This window comes from Pseudophryne corroboree, chromosome 12 (genome assembly GCF_028390025.1).
Source record: "Pseudophryne corroboree isolate aPseCor3 chromosome 12, aPseCor3.hap2, whole genome shotgun sequence".
NCBI classification, from domain to species: domain Eukaryota; kingdom Metazoa; phylum Chordata; class Amphibia; order Anura; family Myobatrachidae; genus Pseudophryne; species Pseudophryne corroboree.
The window spans coordinates 32,742,358-32,757,642 of record NC_086455.1 but is presented as its reverse complement, the minus strand read 5'-3'; the positions used below and the strand labels follow the sequence as shown (position 1 = coordinate 32,757,642).

Genomic DNA, 15,285 nt, shown 5'->3' with positions numbered 1-15,285 from the left:
CACATGCCTTGAACAAGCCACATCCCTATACAATGCATCTCTTACTTCTGCCCTTGACTCTGTTGCTCCGCCAACCACTATTCACCCTCGCAGATCAACACCTCAACCCTGGCACACCAAATGCACCAGATACCTACAAAAATGCTCACGTACTGCCGAGCGACAGTGGAGGAAATCACGCTCTAAAGCAGACTTCCTCCATTTCAAATTCATGCTCTCATCCTTCAGTACTGCCCTTTCCCTTGCTAAACAATCATACTTCAAAATCCTCATTTCTACACAGTCTTCCAACCCCCGGCGCCTCTTTGCCACTGTTAACTCCCTCCTCTGCCCACCACCACCTCCTCTCCCTTCCTCATTGTCTGCTCTTGACTTTGCCACTTATTTCACATCCAAGATTGACTCCATACGTCAGGATATCACTTCCCACCAGACCAGCAACCAGCCACCACCCATCCCTTGCCACCCCTCCCCTTCCCTCTTACCAACTCTGACATCTTTCTCCCATGTATCTGGCGAGGAAGTCATGGCCCTCATCCGTTCCTCCCCCCCCACAACCTCCCCGCTCGACCCTATCCCCTCCCACCTCCTCCGTTACCTCTCCCCTTCTGCCTGTTCCCATCTTGCCCACCTTCTCAATCTCTCCCTTTCATCAGGCACTGTCCCCTCTGCCTTCAAGCATGCTCTTGTCTCCCCTATTCTTAAAAAACCTACCCTTGATCCTAACACTCTCTCCAACTATCGACCCATCTCTCTCCTCCCCTTTGCCTCCAAACTTCTTGAGCGTATTGTCTATAATCGCCTCACTGCCTTTCTTTCCTCTCACTCACTGCTTGACCCATTCCAGTCTGGTTTCCGTTCTCTCCACTCCACTGAAACTGCCCTCACAAAAGTCTGCAATGACCTCCATGCAGCCAAATCTAAGGGCCACTACTCTCTGCTTATTCTTCTTGACCTCTCTGCTGCTTTTGACACTGTGGACCATCCTCTCCTTCTGCAAATCCTTCACTCTCTTGGTCTGCGTGATACTGCCCTCTCCTGGCTGTCCTCCTACCTCTCTGATCGTTCCTTCTCTGTCTCCTCTCATGATGCTACCTCCCCCCCACTTCCACTAACTGTTGGTGTCCCCCAAGGCTCTGTTCTTGGTCCTCTCCTTTTCTCTCTCTATACGTCCTCTTTAGGTGAACTCATTAGTTCTTTTAACTTCCAATATCACCTCTATGCTGATGACACTCAAATCTACCTCTCCTCCCCTGATCTCTCCACGGCTCTCCTCACTCGTACCTCAAACTGTCTTTCTGCTATCTCTTCCTGGATGTCTCAGCGCTTTCTTAAACTCAACATGTCTAAGACTGAGCTGATCATCTTCCCACCCTCCCGCACAGCCTCACCTCCCACAATCTCATTATCCATTGATGGCACAACTATCTCCCCTAGCCCCCAAGTACGCTGTCTTGGCGTAATCCTTGACTCCTCCCTCTCCTTCAAACCACACATTCAGCACCTCTCACAAACCTGTCATTTTCATCTCAAAAACATTTCTAGAATCAGACCTTTTCTCACACAGGATGCCACCATCATTATTCACTCACTGATTATTTCCAGACTGGACTACTGTAATCTCCTCTTAACTGGCCTCCCTGACAATCACCTCTCTCCACTCCAATCTATCCTCAATGCTGCTGCCCGGCTCATCTTCCTCACCAAACGCACTACGTCTACCTCCCCCCTCCTACAGGCCCTCCACTGGCTTCCCTTCCCTTTCAGAATCCAATTCAAACTTCTCACACTCACTTACAAAGCACTCACCCACTCCTCTCCCATCTACATCTCTGACCTTATCTCCCTTTACTCTCCCACCCGTCCTCTTCGCTCTGCTAATGCACGCCGTCTCTCCTGTCTTCTGATTACTTCCTCCCACTCCTATCTCCAAGATTTTTCACGTGCTGCTCCATTTCTCTGGAATTCTTTACCTCTCCCCCTCAGACTCTCCACCTCTCTACAAAACTTCAAACGGGCTCTTAAGACCCATTTCTTTACCAAACGTAGCCAAATCTCAACATAACCCTCTGTTCCACGCTCTCTATGTACCCCATCTGTGTCATCCCTGTCTGTCTACCCCTCCCCTTAGAATGTAAGCTCTCACGAGTAGGGCCCTCTTCCCTCATGTGCTTATACTTTTCTTACTTTAATAATCCTCAACCGCCCAGATCCCACAGTTTTTTGACCACCTGGAACTTATCTCTATGTTTACTGGTGTAGTTATGCTTAGCTGCCCTGTACTTGTCCTATATTGTATTCAACTGTAAGTCACTGTTTTCCTATTTTTTATGTGCATTTGTACTCTGTAATCGGGCGCTGCGGAACCCTTGTGGCGCCATATAAATAAAGGATAATAATAATAATAATAATAATATATATTTACCAACCCATGCAAAATGATTAGGCAAACCGATGTGGGGGCTGGGCACACTCCTTCTAGAGACTGGCCACACCCCTAAACATGGGCCCCTAACACTGCTTACCCCTGGTGGGCCCTACATGCCCCAGTCTGACACTGAATGTGTCTAAATTGTTTCATTGCTCCAGAGTAGTTTGTTCAACCTTGCAGGATATTTGGGTATGGCTGTCGCTATCATACTATAGGAACAATGAGTGCAGCTGCTATGGGGCCAAGAGCTGAGACTGGCGCACCTTCCATGTCAAAGTTACATGTGTTATGTACATTATTCACCATTGGTACTATAGACACATAGAGGCCACTGGCATATTTATAATGGGTGCAGTTTGTGCAGTGCACATGGGCCCCTGGTGTCCAGAGGGGGCCACACAACACACCCTGCACCCATTTTTTTCAATACTTACCCTCCAAAGTCCCAAGTTGGCAGCAGCAGCGCTCCAGAAATCACATGGAAAATGGTGCAGCGGCCATTTTCCTGGTGTTTCACAAATGCTCAGTAAGAAAATCACTGGGGAAACATCCGCCATGCCATTTTACTGGAGATCTGCCCATGGGTACTAGCCTTTGGGACAGTGCTGGGGTCCCCTAGTGACCCTAGTGCCCAGAGTCTTCAACACTGCTGGCTAGAGAGGTGGGGGCCCAGACAGAGTCTGCCCACTTGCCTCCTCCTTTCTTGATGCACACCTGATAGAGGCCCTTACAAACTTTTGCCTTGGGGCATATAATATATCTAGTTATGCCATTGCACCTGCTGATTGTAATGTGGTATAAAATGAACTGGTGGGCATTATGTTACATACAGATGCAGCCATGCTCATAATGTATACACTCCCGGTGCAGCTAAACGCGCTCGTGCCTAGCCACATTAAGCTGCACCTTTTGCTGCCCCATATACTGTACTTTATATGGGGCGTGGGTGCATCTAAAATGCACGCACGCAAGATGCACGCAAGATGTTCACAGGGTCGCAGCAACAACTAGATGTAGCCATGATGAGCATCTGTTATATGAACTGGGGCACTATGATGTGGCACAGTGTGGAGTGGAGGCACTATTGTGTGCCATAATATGAACTGTGGACACTGTATTTCATAATGTGAATTGGGGATACTGTGTTGCATAATATGTACTGGCAGCACTACAATGTGAAATAATGTGTACTAGGGCACTACTTACTATGGTTCATAAAATAAACTAGGGCACTGCTATATGGCATGACATTAAGGTACTACTACTGTTCAGAAAATGAACTACGGCACCACTACGGGGCATACAACTAAAGATGAGCAGTTTGGAATTAATCGGTTATGTTTGTATCTCAAAAATGACATTTAACTGGCTATCCAGCTCTCACATGTTTTGGATATCTAATAAGAAAAATACAAACTTGCGCTAGTCTGGTGAAAAGAACTGAGTAAATCCAAACCGCTTGTCTCTACATAAAATTAAATATTGCTGCGGAGAGGTGTCTCTCTAGAATTATTTGGACAGGGGTCTCTTCAAAATGTTGCTATGGGGCCCACAAAGTTCTGGCAATACCCCTGAATGTGGGGTTCTACATGACTATGGGCCTAATTCAAAACTGATTGTACAGCAAAATCTTTCTCTAATGGGCAAAACCATGTGCACTGCAGGGGGGGGCAGATATAACACATACAGAGGGAGTTAGATTTGGGTGGGTTATTTTGTTTCTGTGCAAGGTAAATACTGGCTGCTTTATTTTTACACTGCAATTTAGATTTCAGTTTGAACACAACCCAGAGCCGGCCCTAACCAATATGATGCGATATGCAAGATTTTGGCTGGTGCCCTCTAGCACCACCACCAGTTCCGCCTCTGACCCTGCGCCCCTTTCCCAGCACCATCACCCACTCATCCATAGCAGTCCTCATTTTGGTGCTTCTACCCTTATATTTTAAATAGGAACAGTGCGCACATTCGGCGCACAGCCCAAAAAAGGGCGTGTTCTTGCTGGGAATGGGCATGGCCACACAAAAGTACCCCCAATTCAAATTACTCCACACAGTAGTGAAACATTATTCACATTTTATCATGCAATAGTGTCCCTTATTCACATTACATCACACAGTAGTACAACTTTACCTTATATGCGTTACTCCTCACAGTAGTGCCCCTTATTCACATTATATCACACTGAACTGCTCCTTATTCACATTACATCACACCACATTGCTCTTTATTTACATTAAAGCACACAGTAGTGCCCTTTCTATACTGTACATTACACCACATAGTAGAGCACCTTATACATAATGCCACACATTAGTAATGCCTTTATACACATAATACCACACAGTAATGACCCTTACACATATGACACACATTATTAATGTCCTTATAAACATAATGCACCTTACACATTATGCGAACCTTTATTAATGCCCTTACACACATAATGTCCCTCACTTACATGCCATACATTAGTTAGGAAATAATACACTTGACACACATAATGCCCCTTACATATATACAGAACACTATTGCACAACCAACCCACCCAAACACAGCACTCACATGGCCGCTAACACTGTGACCTCTGCCTCTGCTTGAATACAAATGTGTCCTCATACATCTTGCCTCAATACTCTATGCAGCAGGAAATGCCTGGCGTGAGTCGGCTGGCAGCTCTTTTGCTGAAAATGCATATTATTTGCATTGCTATGTGACTAGGATGTACAAACAGCTTCTGTTGATTAAAATTATATGCGGCATGCCTATATTCTGTGTGCAACTGTATCTGAATCTGAATACAAAATTCTATGTTACATTGATTTCCAGGAATACACTGAACATAGCATTTCATATGCAGATACAGCCACAGTCACACACAGAATACGGGCATGCTGCATTTAATTTTAATCAGCATAAGCTGCTTGTGCCCCTAAGCATTCCAAATGCCCTAGGCATTTGCCTAGTTTGCATATGCCTAGAGCCAGCTCTGACACACCCCACCCAAATCTAACTCTCTCTGCACATGTTATATCTGCCCCACCAGCAGTGCACATGGGCCCTCATTCCGAGTTGATCGCTAAGAGTCTTCGCAACGCAAATGTACGAAATGTAAGTATCTGCGCATGCGCAAATGCGTGATTACGCATGCGCGAGTACATACGTACGACAACTGGGCAAAATTACTCAGAAAAAAAAAAGCCGTAACTGGCAAACGAAAACGAGGAGTGGCGTGGGCGTGGCGGAGGCGAGACTTCGCAATGCTCCGACATGGGCGTGAAAGTGGGCGTACAGTGTGGGAGTATGCAACTCGCAATGGGCGTGTTTTTCGCAAATAAACATTGTCGCTGTTAAAACTAACATAGGAAACCGTAGCAACATTCACGCAGCACCCGAGTAGGTCTGCAGTTACTCTACATTTGTGAAGTACTGGTACAAGTGTGTATGCAGTAATTAGCAGTTAATTGGATATCACATTCATCTGATGTCCAATTACTTGTTAATTAATGAGCAGATGAAAGTTACCAACCAGCAATTGTCTGAACACACATTACATGTTTATTCTACTCACATATAAATCTCACACACTGCCAAATAAGGGTGTGATTTTTGTTGAATTTGTTGTGTAAGCATTTGTAAAACTTGTTTTAATGTGTGTAAGACTCCCAAATACAAGCAAGTGAAAATATTTGTGAAAGTGTTTGAAATCTGCAACATTTTTTACAAATAAACCAACACCCACATAATGCAGCATACACTTTAATTTAGTCTTAAAAGTCACAATAATATTTGATTATAATATCTGACAATGTTTGAAATGATGTCCTGTTGACCATAGATATTTATAAAATGCGTCGTGTCTGTTTACTTAATATGGACATTAAAGTGTGGTGCAAAGCATACCTTTTTTTTGTTTTTATTTTCAGTTTTTAAGGAGAATTAGCAGATTGGTCTACAAGTGTCTATATGCTGACCTAATCTTTCTGGAACTGCATTACCTTGAAGAAACTGCTCAAATTTTTTAAATATATTTTTTATTACTATAATAATATTTCACAACATTTAAACATGGCTTCACGTGAGTCGCACAGGCAGAGATGGACCAAGCAGCAAGCAGATGGCACTGACAATCATTAGATAGCAGAACTCAGTACTCTGCAAAATTCTGCTTCTGACAAAAGTATATTTTTAAAGCATAAATAAAACATGACACACCCTGCCACACCCTGCCACACACACATTTTAAACCAAATGAGAAAGAATTAGGATCCACCACACAAACACAACAATACATAGCACACTAGTAAGAGGAAGATGGCTCTGGTGTTTATACACATAAACTCACAGGCTACAATACATCCAAACAGAAAGAATACATTTCACTAAGAGGGAGTTATCCATTCTGGTCACACAAGCCAACTCCAAAAATACATAGAGGCAACATCAAAAACATGGGTGCTGCCCATCTGGAGAGACATCATTTTCTTCTTTTTCTCCCCGCCTGAGGCTGTTCTTCTTTGGAAGGTCTGCGGAGCGACCTTCGTTGGGCCTGCCCAGTGGGCTGTTCTTCCTGGGCAGGGGCAGGGGAGGGAGCCGATGTGGGTGGCTCTCTGCCACTGTGGGCAAGGGAGACAGCGATGGCCTGGAGCCCTTGCAAGATGTTATTTGCAAGGGTTTGGAATGAGGAGGCAAGTTGTTCTTGGCCCTGCCTGATCTCTGCCAGACCTTGGCAGAGTTGAGCAACACCTTGCTCAACACAGGTTCGGTGCTCAGTGAGCCGGACAGCTATCTGGCTTACCTCCCGGATGACCCCGTCTTGAAACCGATTTAGGCTCTCACCATACCTAGCGATTTCAAGCAGGATCTCCGGGATAGCAGAGGGTTGGGTGGGGGGGCCAGTAGGAACCTGCAGAGGTGGGATTTGTTGGCCCACACTGCCAGACTCACTAGGTCCCTCCACCTCAGCCTCAACCACATAACCGTCCTGTGACTCAAACGGATCACCCCCCTGTGCTGTGTTTTGTGGCAAGCAAATAGAAGAATGTGTGGGAAAAAAGTAGGATACAAAATTAGTTTATTATTATAAATACTGTCAAAATTACAGACAACTAAATGTGTAAACTTACCTTCCAAGTCATGTCCCGTCAGGATCTCAGGCAGGTCCGTGTCCATATGAGACACCCCTTGGCCCTCCTCATAACTGACACAGGGCATCGCCATCTCCTCCAAGTCAGTATACTCCACAGCGACAGGTGCTCCTCCACCTGTAGCCCTTGAGGCATTCCACTCCGCAGCCCTCTTTGCCTTCAGGCGGGATTTGAAGTCGGCCCACCTACATATGTATTGTGAAAGAGGGACAAAGTAGAGTCTTATTATTTGTCTAAGCTAATATATAGAACACGTGTTCTGCTTGTGTTTGCTAGACATAACATCACATGTAACTACATTTTTTAGTCAACTTAGCACAGAAAAAGGACTGTCAATATGCACTTACCGTCGTCTCACTTCCTGTGATGTTCTGACGACAGAGCCAACTTCATTCACAGATTTTGTGATGTCTCTCCAGATTCGTTCTTTTGAAGCAGCCCCCATGTTTTTTGGCCCTCTATGGATTTTGGACATGGCCTGCGTGACCAAGACACGCAACTCCCTCTTAGTGAATGCAGGCTGTCTTTTCTTCCGTCTGGAGGTAGCCTGTGAGGTTTCTTCTTGTTGGTCATCACCATCTTCCTCCTCACTAGCAGCTTCTGTCTGTTGTGTTTGTGTGGCTAAAGCCAATTCTCCCTCAGTTTGGTCACTTTGTGTGTGTGGCAGGGTATCCCCAGTCAATTGTTGTGGTTCAGAAGCAGACATTTGCAGAGTACTAGGTCCTGCCTCTTCAACATCCGCAGAGGCGGATTCCAACATGCGCCTTTGGCAATCTAGGCGTCTTTTCCGCAATGCCATCTCCTGCTCTGCAATGCGGTCCATCTCTGCTGCGATTTGCTCACGAGAAGCCATGTTTGTGATGACGTGTGTACGCCGAGGTGTGTGCTTATATACCTACGTGCGTAGCGTTAATTCACACAGGTGTACACTGTTAATCTGATTAATGATTGCACTGCTTATTTAAGGGCCTACTTTGCACGCTGTGAGTGTAGGTAGTTTGGAGTTTCACTTGAGTTTGTTGGCTTGTGCGTGAAGGTGCTATAGGAATTTTCAGAGTGAGTAATTGTCAAGCATACATTTGTCCTTTTGTTTGCGTTTAGAATATAGTCAGTGTAGCATTTTGTCTGCGATTTTTCGTTTGTGAGTATTCTGGAATTCGTCTTGTTGTTCATTTTTTTATTTCAAAGTGTTTATTTTATGTTGATTGTTTGTTATTCTTTTTTACACATATATATTTAGCTAGTCCATTTTTGCAAATAAACCTGTGCTTCATTGCTTTTACTGACATTTTTGTTCTCTTGTAGGAGATTTTTTTTGGGAGACGTAACCCTAGTTGATTTTGTTTCTTTGGTGTGCTATATAACACAAAGAGTTCCTTTCTTTATTTTGGATCAGGTAAGTTCCCTGGGCCTGTGTTGGTGCCTGTTTTGTTTATTGGTCTGTATGTTGTTTTTGACTGTCATATTTGTTCTCTTGTAGGAGTTTTTTTTTGGGTGACGTAACCCTAGTTGATTTTGTTTATTTGGTGTGCTGTATAACACAAAGAGTTCCTTTCTTTATTTTGGATCAGGTAAGTTCCCTGGGCCTGTGTTGGTGCCTGTTTTGTTTATTGGTCTGTATGTTGTTTTTGACTGTCATATTTGCTCTCTTGTAGGAGTTTTTTTTTGGGTGACGTAACCCTAGTTGATTTTGTTTATTTGGTGTGCTGTATAACACAAAGAGTTCCTTTCTTTATTTTGGATCAGGTAAGTTCCCTGGGCCTGTGTTGGTGCCTGTTTTGTTTATTGGTCTGTATGTTGTTTTTGACTGTCATATTTGCTCTCTTGTAGGAGTTTTTTTTTGGGTGACGTAACCCTAGTTGATTTTGTTTATTTGGTGTGCTGTATAACACAAAGAGTTCCTTTCTTTATTTTGGATCAGGTAAGTTCCCTGGGCCTGTGTTGGTGCCTGTTTTGTTTATTGGTCTGTATGTTGTTTTTGACTGTCATATTTGCTCTCTTGTAGGAGTTTTTTTTTGGGTGACGTAACCCTAGTTGATTTTGTTTATTTGGTGTGCTGTATAACACAAAGAGTTCCTTTCTTTATTTTGGATCAGGTAAGTTCCCTGGGCCTGTGTTGGTGCCTGTTTGTGTTTGTTCAAAGTGTTTTGATTATGTTTGTTTTCCATCTTGATAATAAATGTTATGTTTTGTACCGGGATTGATCAGCAAAGTAGTGTTGTTCTTGGCTGGGCTAGCTACTAAAGGGCTAACTTTTTATTTTTTTAATTTAAATTTTTTTAACCAATTATTCTTAATTTTGTAGTAGTTGTTTGTGATGTGTTTGATGTTCTGTTTTTTTAAATAATAGTATTTTTAACAATTACAATTTAACATATGTAGCTTTCATTATAAATTTTTTTTTTTTTTTTTTATAATATTCTTTTTGGTCCTGAATTGAACCCAGAAAAAATGTCTTACGCTCCTGCAGTAAGTTGACACACCCTTTTTGTAATAATTTTTTGTTTGCATATTTTTTGGACTTTGTTTTTGTCTTATTCAATTTTTTGTTTTTGTTTTTATAAAAGTGTGTGATGTCTATATTTATCGCAGCAGAAGCCCTACCTCCCCAACCCACGCCAGCACTCCCACCCCAACCGCCAGCCCCACAACCACAACCGGCTCCTCATCAACCAAGGCAACGGAGGCGTGCTAGGCCACCAATTTTCCGACCCCGTGTCCTACTTTTTGGGATGCCAGATGATGTGGTTGTACGTAGATACAGGCTGCCACCACATCTAATCCTAGACACTCTCTCCATAATAGAGAGTGATCTGGAGTCTGAAATTCGGTATCCTACAGCAATACCACCATTGACACAATTCCTTGCTGTGTTACATTTTTTGGCAACAGGGTCTTACCAGCATGTGGTTGGAGACCTGATTGGCATGTCGCAGGGCCAGTTCAGTAAGGTCCTGCGGCGTGTCTGCCAGGCTTTCCTCAAGCGTGTGAAGCAATTTATTGCTATGCCTTTGGATGTTGGTGCCCTAGATGTGGTGAAGCGGCAATTTGCGGAAGGTGGTAGTCGTTTCCCACATGTTATTGGGGTTGTGGATGGCACACATGTAGCTATTCAGCCACCAAAACATAATGAAGAAATTTATAGAAACAGGAAACTGTTTCATTCTCTGAATGTAATGGTTGTTTGTGGGCCATCCCTCCAGATCCTTTCCCTGAACGCAAAGTTTACTGGAAGTTCCCATGATGCGTATGTCATTAGACAATCAGGGATATGGCACAGATTAAGATCAAGTCAACGAGCAGACATGTGGTTATTGGGTGAGTTGTTGCACATATTTTGTTCAAAATTTTGTATATTTTTCAAAATTGACTATTTCTAATTTTTTTTTTCCCTCAAACAGGAGACCGTGGATATCCTTGCACCCCCTGGCTCATGACTCCTTACCGTAATCCCAGGCCAGGACCAAAGACGGCATTTAACTCCGCGCTTACTGCCACTAGGCAGCTGGTGGAGCGCACAATTGGGGTCCTTAAAGGGCGGTTTCGTGTGCTCCACGATGTCGGTGGCGACATCATGTATTCGCCGGAGATGGCAAGTAAAATAGTGGTCCTGTGCGCTATACTCCACAATATCGCGGTAAGGAGTAGCGTAGAGCTTCCTCAGACAGAGGAATTGCCTGATGAGGAGCCAGGGGTTGTCCGACACTTCGGTGGGGGGAGTGTTACAAGGAGGGGGAGCCAAGTCAGGGCAAGCATTGTTGCTGAATTTTTCAGGTATAGTGTTTTTTTTACTCTATTGTTACCCAAATAAAAGCACAGTATGCATCATTTTGTATTTAAATGTAGAAATTGTGTTTGCTATTGTAAGGTCATTGTGTAATGCTTTTTGTGTGTTTGAATCTGTTTTTTTTTTAATCTTCAAAAAACAATAACACGTTAAGCTGACAATTTAATTTTGTGTCAAACAATACTGTGATGTTGCTAAATAGTGTCCTTATTTTTTTACTATTCTAACATCATGATTATTTAAACAAAAACACAAACAAATGAAACTGAATGTTGCCCACTTTGTGAATGTCCAGCTGAAAGACCACACAAACTGAGGTGAGTACTCAGATATGTTTATAAATTGATCTAAAACTGTGTGTGTGTCTGTGTCTGTGTTTTTTTGTTTTAAATTTTATGGTTGTGTTTTGCTTAAAATTTGCTTATGCGAATGCGTAGTTCCGCTCGTGCGAAATAACACTCTGCTCTTCACAGCATTGCAAAGATCAATAAAGTTATTATAAATGACATATGACAGCATAGATTGTGGACCAATCACATGCTAACAGACATTATAAATATATGCCCAAATAAGGAAAACGCCATTGCCATGATGCGTGCGGCACCTTTCACCAGGCGGGAGCTCCGCGTCCTGGTTGCAGTGATGGACCGCCGCGTAGGCCGCGTTGGGCGATTCATCCCCAATCGTGTTAAGCGCGAGGCCTACGCGGAGGTCCGTCGCCTGCTGCGGTCTCGCGTCCGCAGCAGGCGGACCATCATCCAGTTAGAGCGGAGATGGAGTGATCTCCGAAGGAGGACTCCAGAGCTGTTGGCGGAGATCCGCCAGCAAATCCGCACTATGCATGCACGCAGTAAGTAACATTACATAAGATTATTAGCATAAATAGTGCAAATTTTCACTAAGTGGTAGGCTAATTACAACACTGAGTGAACATTTTGAAAAAATAGGACAGTGTGTGTGGTTAGGGCAAACATTACTGACTGTAGCAAAGTGTCCCTAAACAAGTGCATGTTTTACATAATTAGTAACCAGGCAGGAAACTGTACCAAAAAACTTGATCAGTGCTGTCTATATAATAAGGTAGCTTGAATAGTGATCTGGTGATGTTGGCTAGACAAATCAATATGTCTCAATGGAATAGATACAGGAATGACCGACAAAATTTTTAAATTTCATAATTTTGTTTGCAGTGGGCAACATGAAGAGGTTTGAATAATTATTTTTTAAAAATTCTTACAAAAACTTTCTTTTACATGGAACCGAACAGTGAAAATTACAATTGATTAGTTTGTAATTTAACATGCAAATTGAAATATATTTTACCAATCATTCTAGGACGACCACAACGGCAAGCACCACATGATGCACCAGCTCAGCACCCTTCCCCTTCTCACTCCCCCTCCACTTCCCAGTCCCCCTCCCCTTCTCACTCCCCCTCCCCTTCTCACTCCCCCTCCCCTTCTCACTCCCCCTCAGCTTCCCAATCCCCCTCAGCTTCCCAATCACCCTCAGCTTCACAATCCACCTCAGCTTCCCAGTCACCCTCAGCTTCCCAGGCCCCCTCAGCTTCCCAGGCCCCCTCAGCTTCCCAGGCCCACTCCACTTTCCACTCCCCTTCTCAGCCAACCTCTCCTTCTCTTTCTGTGACCCCTTCTCCTCCTTCCCATACCCCTTCTCCTTCTACTTCCAACTCACCTTCTCAGCCCCCCTCACCCTCTATTGGCCTAACATTTTCACCGCCCCCCTCGCCCTCTCAATCAGACCCACCCTCTGAAATTACATCCCCAATCCAACCTCCTTCCCCCATCCAGCCTCCTTCCCCCATCCAGCCTCCTTCCCCCATCCAGCCTCCTTCCCCAATCCCTCCTCCTTCCCCCATCCAGCCGCCTTCCCCCATCCAGCCGCCATCCCCACCCAGTGAATGGGCAGAGGAAGCCCCTGAAGACAGTTCAGGGAGTCTTCATGTTGCCGAGGAAAGTAAGTGTTTTAACATTTTGTTAAAAATGATTACCTACTTACACTTACAATGACAAAACATGCAGTGTTGTACTGTTGGAATTCTTGTACCAAGGAAAATTAATTGTGTTTTTCTTCATGGTGTACATGTTGCATTTACATTTATTTGAGTGTCATTATATGTCCAGTGTTTATGTGTGCCATGTTTTGTGTGTCCACTCTAGGTCGACACTCATTAGGTCAACAGGGTTGGCAGGACAACAGGGTTTATATGTGTTAGGTTTTCTGGGAAACAGTTAGACCTGAGTGGAGTTTAGTATGTTGTTGTTCTTTTACACTTGTGCCTGTGTATTCTTAATATTTACACTTACAAATCACATGCTTCACTTTGTTAGGCAGCCTAACGACCCAATGATTTGTGGTGTGAAAGTTACACTCACAAAATGATTATTGGATAAAGTCAAACCTGTTTGACCTTATTTAGTAAGGGCAGCTTTCATGGAGTGTGGGCATGCTAGGATATGTTGTCCTTCTGAAGATGTTGATATGCAGTGTGATGATGCAGGACCAACACCCTAAAAAATAAAAAATAAATAAAAAAAAAAACCAAATGGGAATGAATGCCAACATGGTGTAACATTGACGAAGATGGTAGTTATCTTTAACATGGGATGTCGGCCATAGCAACCAATAAGATTATAATTTAAAAATTGGGAACCACTTCTACAATATAATATTCATATTTTTGCTTGTTTGCTATGGGCAACGTTCCATCTTAAATATAACTCACATAGTAGTAAATGTAACCCATGGTCTGGAACACTTTAAAATCTTAAAAAAAGGCTGAGCAGGCTTGTGTGTTGTTCTGCTAATGATTGTACCATAAAACAGGCAGGATGTAGTAACTTTGCCATTAAAGCAGGCCTGTCCAAACTGCGGCCCTACAACTGTTGAGAAACTACACATCCCAGCATGCCCTGACACAGCTTTGGCATTCCCTGACCACAAAACTGTGTCAAGGCATGCTGGTATATGTAGTTTCACAACAGCTGGAGTCCAGCAGTTTGGACATGCCTGCATTTAAGTGTGCTTTGCGCCTTGCTTGGATAATAAGTAATGTAATTAAGTTATTAATGTTTGTGTTGCATCTTAATTTCAGATGTTGCAGTTGGAGATCCTACAAGTTTTGGAGGCATTCTTTACACCATGCGCCAACACCTGCAAGGATTAATGCATTGTGTTGAAAATTTGCAAAAATTTGCATGATTTTGTTTATTTTAAGAAGAAAAAAAACTGATTTATTTTAAAAAATAAAATAAAAAAAGTTGATTAAAGTTAACCGGGTGTTGTGTTTATTAATGCAAAAAAGGATCAGCTGATTGGCAGGCAGAAATTGTTTGCAAAAAACATTACACACATCTTACGTTAGATTATTAACAAAAAAAACAGGAGATTATTGTGTTAAGAAACATGTAAACACCTTCATTCACAAACAACACCTTTAAAAACAAACAAAGGGAAAAAAAAAATATATACACTTTTACATGTTGATGGGCAATTATGGCAACAAAGTGTTAATCTGGTTTGTTTTGCAGACTTAATTGTTTAGGAACATTATCAATCATTACACTAATTGGATTCGTTATTGAAAAGGGCTTGTTGACTTTAAAAGGAATGGTGTAATTTCACTTAATAGCTTTAAAAAAACATTTTTGAGCGTTTTTCCTTAAAAGTGTGCACTTTTACGGTAAAATGTGTAAATCTACTAAAACTTAGTATTTTTACGATTAAGTATGTGTTATTGCGATGGATTCGCAATGCTGCGATGGTTTCGCATTACTGCGATGTCATTTGGCGTACGCCCACTTTGTGTAATACTGCGTACGAATGTGCAAAAATGCGTTGGAGGCGGAGGTTCGCATATTTACTACATTAACGCAACTTTGCGAATATGTTGTGCGACC

The 15,285-nt window shown here is 43.0% G+C and overlaps 1 protein-coding gene and 1 long non-coding RNA gene across 3 annotated transcripts in view; one reads left to right on the top strand and one right to left on the bottom strand.

The window, feature by feature from the left end:
• LRFN5 (leucine rich repeat and fibronectin type III domain containing 5) overlaps nt 1–15,285 on the bottom strand; it is a 352,489-nt gene that overhangs the window by 287,836 nt on the left and 49,368 nt on the right. The gene's annotated exons all lie outside the window — the stretch shown is intronic.
• Nucleotides 11,021–14,565, top strand: LOC134979892 (uncharacterized). The gene is made up of 4 exons (XR_010190294.1): nt 11,021–11,352; nt 11,661–11,682; nt 12,701–13,342; nt 14,481–14,565. It is a non-coding gene; the product is annotated as an uncharacterized LOC134979892 (long non-coding RNA).